The 3,903-nt window shown below is 37.3% G+C and overlaps 1 pseudogene; it reads right to left on the bottom strand.

Moving 5' to 3' along the window:
- Window positions 1-1,701, bottom strand: part of LOC117634059 — a 10,426-nt pseudogene extending 8,725 nt beyond the window's left edge.
- Between the last annotated feature and the right edge of the window lie 2,202 nt (window positions 1,702-3,903).

The raw sequence follows: 3,903 nt of genomic DNA, 5'->3' as shown, positions 1-3,903 counted from the left end.
ATGCCAAGCTGAGCTCTGTACTTGAAAAGTTTGGTTTCAAGAGAAGTCATGCTGATTCATCCTTGTTTGTTCGAACTGGATCAGTTGGCAAATTAGTTGTTCTAATCTATGTTGATGATATCATTATCACAGGTGATAATATTGATGAGATTAACACTCTTAAGCATTCTCTTCATCAGAAATTTGCCATTAAAGACTTAGGAGTGTTAAAATACTTCCTTGGGATTGAAATGGCTACTTCTCCCAAGGGACTGTTTTTAAGTCAACGGAAGTATGTGATTGACTTGCTTCAAGAAGTGAAGATGATAGATTGCAAACCGGCCCGTACACCTCTTGATAGCAAATTGAAGTTGGACTTGGAAGGAGAGCCTCTCAGCAATATAAGTTACTATCAAAGACTGGTGGGTAAGCTTATATATCTCACCATTACTAGACCGGATATAACTTACGCCGTTAGTCTTGTAAGCCAATTCATGCATGCACCCACTGAGGCTCATTTAAATGTTGTTAAAAGGATTCTAAGATACCTCAAGGGCTCCATTGGTCGGGGAATTATCATGAAGAACAATGGTCATACTCAAATCATGGCATACACCGATGCTGACTGGGCAGGGAATGCTATTGATAGAAAATCCACTATAGGCTACTGCACATTTGTTGGAGGAAACATCGTGACATGGAAGAGCAAAAAGCAAAATGTAATTGCTCGCTCAAGTGCTGAAGCTGAGTATAGAGCCATGGCTTCCACTGCATGTGAACTCATTTGGCTCAAGAGCCTTATCTCAGACTTGGGTTTTTTGAGCAACAAACCTATGTCGCTTTTTTGTGACAATCAGGCAGCCATGCATATTGCCTCCAATCCCGTGTTCCATGAATGGACCAAACACATTGAAGTTGACTGTCACTATGTTCGTGAACAAGTTCAGTCCAAGGTAATTCAAACCACATTCACTCGGAGCCATGATCAACTTGCTGATGTTTTCAAGTCTCTTGCTTCCACTCAGTTTCAACGCTTGCTGTCCAAGCTTGGATCAATTAATCCCTTTGATCCAGCTTGAGGGGGAGTATTGGAAGTATTGGTAGCTGATAGCTGTGGTTAGCTTGGTGGCTGCTAGCTGTGATTGATTTCCATGTCCTTAATTTGGGGGATTTCCTTAATTTAGGGGATTTGATCTTGTTGCTTGTAATTAATGTTTTTTCCTGGTTGTGGTGTGTCGGCCATCAGCTCTTAGAGCTTATACATATATACCTGTGTAATCTTGTAAACAAAAACATAATGAAAAAAACATATTCTCCCCATCATTTTCTACAAGAGGCGTTGCTCTGAGAAAAACGATCCCGAAGGTCTTCCCAAACCTCCTGTGCTGTAGTTGAATATATGACACTATCTGCAAGATCAGGTGTGATTGAATTGAGGATCCACGAGAGAATCATATCGTTGCATCTTCTCCATGAAGCATGATCATCTGGACGGCTCTTGGCAGACGGCATTTTTATTGTACCATCTATAAAACCCAACTTGGATTTGGCGTTTAAAGAGATGGTCATGGCTCGGCACCGGGTCAAATAATTATCGCCATTGACAGGCTTGGGAACAAGGACCAATCCTGGATGATCGGAATGGTAGAGAAAAAAAGGATCAACGGCATTATTCTTGCCTTCATTGTTCTTATCTTCCTTCGAAGATTGCTCGCACTCCATGATGAGGAGCAATGGCAGAGGAAAGAAAAATTGAGATGCCAAAAAAAGCAAAGAGCTAGGGTATGTCTTCCTGCTCTGATACCATGTAAAATAGGGAAGAAAGATATTTGCCTGAATGAATTTCATTGAGTCTGAGAGTATAACTTTATACAAGAGATTTCCTATAATGATGCTACGCTATTCTAGGAATCTAAATTACAATAGGAAAAGAAATATTCTACAGCATACAATTACATATTTGCTTGCTAATCCATCCTGTGAACATTAGGAAATCATTGACCTTCTTAACAAGATGTGCTATGTATTGATCCTAATCTTGTTTTCCTGTAGGATCTTGAAAACAAATTAACAGGTTATATGATTAATTTTTTTCACAAGGTAATTTGATTTTATTCACTTAAGTATTTTTGTTCCGGGAGACTTTGGAAAAGCCCAAAAGAGAAAGAAATTTTTTAAAAGAAGCCAAAATGGACAAAATTGCTCTTATTTATTTTTGGATTACCTAAGGAATCCTTTACATTGGATGCTTGTTTTTATGGAGCAGGGAAGGCATTGAAAGAGAGGGAAAAAGCTGCCGAACAAAGACTAGGATTTTGGTTAAGATAAGAAGGGGCATTGGACTATAAAGATTGAAGGGAGGAAGAAAGGCTTTGCTCTATGTTGAGTACAGAACTAGAAAGGAAAGAGAAAAGGTTGATATTAGGAAGCATGTAATTCAAGTATCATCTATGGATGTGGTAGAATTTGTGAGCAATCACATGTAGTTCCATTGTTTCTAATTCTATGTAATAAAATTGAATCTTCAAGTTTTAGAAAAAAAATAATTTTTTGAGTGCATATATTCATTAATAAAGGGTTATGGTTGGTTTTCTAGTTAAAATTGTTGTATAGAATCATTGGAAACAAAAAAAACCAAAATGTAATAGCCTAGGAACTAATTAGACAACAAATTTACAATACAACCACCGTCTCCATAGCTAATCAATGACACTGTTTAGGCATTAATTCACATGTCAACAACATGGAAACTTATTCGAGGACGTTTTTACATTAAAACATATTCTTTATAGAAAATAACGTCGTTGTACAGATAAACAACGACTATTTTTATATAAAAACGGTCATCTTCGAAGATAAACAACGGTGATAGTGTTGTAAAAACCATCTTCTTTACAAATAAACAACAACGATTTTAATAAAAATGTCGTCTATACTGATAAACAACAACAGTTTTTCACCGTCATAGCTAGTTTGATGTTCAAAAGATGTCGGTTATCGACGGTTTTCAAAAAAAAAAAAAAACAAGACGATGGATCCCCGTCATCTATTTCGTTATTTGTAATAGTGTTACGGTTATTTATAAATTGCTTTTGAAAAATTTGGTGAACATGATGAAGACAGTTATCCCCTGTGTAATCTCAGAATTCCAGAGTGTGTTTGTTCCAACTCGGTTAATCACATATATTAATATTATTGCAGCCTTTGAAAGCATACATACGATTAAAAGACGAGGATGTAGTGGTTTAAAGCAAATGGTGCTTAAGTTGGATATGTCCAAGGCATACGATAAAGTGGAATGGATTTTTCATAACTACAGTGACGTACTCTGTAAAAATCCAGGGGTCACGAACTGGTTTGATATTCCTACTAGGGGCTCCGTAAGGGGGACCCCTTGTCACCTTACCTATTTCTCATTTGTGCAGAGGGCTTATGTGCTCTCCTCACTCATGCTCAAAGACATAAAACACATTAATGAGATTAGTGTTGCAGAGGGAGCACCCACTCTATCACATCTAGTTTTTGCAGACAATAGCTTTTTTTTTTTTGTAATGCGCATCCATCTGATTGTCATAGGTTATTGTTTATCCAATAATCCTTTCTTTATTGCCAATCACATTGAATATCTCAAAGTCTGAAGCTTCTAACTGTCCCTTGAATAGCTTAAAATTCCCACATAACCAAATTTGTTGTTTGTCCTTGACACTGCAACTTTGAATAGTATGAACGACACGATCACAAATTAGTGCAGAAGGCAACGTCAAATAATATAACCTCTCCTATCCGTTTACCATGCCCAATCGTCTCGTGAGTCTTGAGATCCTGAAAAGAGCAGTGTGTAGGATAGAAAGTAGCAGAAGTATTAAGTGTATCAAGTAATCGACCAACAGACAACAAGTTACAATGGATATTAGGAATGAGTAA

Source organism: Prunus dulcis, chromosome 1, assembly GCF_902201215.1.
Source record: "Prunus dulcis chromosome 1, ALMONDv2, whole genome shotgun sequence".
Lineage (NCBI taxonomy): Eukaryota > Viridiplantae > Streptophyta > Magnoliopsida > Rosales > Rosaceae > Prunus > Prunus dulcis.
The sequence above is the reverse complement of the archived record's forward strand: the minus strand, read 5'-3'. Positions and strand labels throughout refer to the sequence as shown.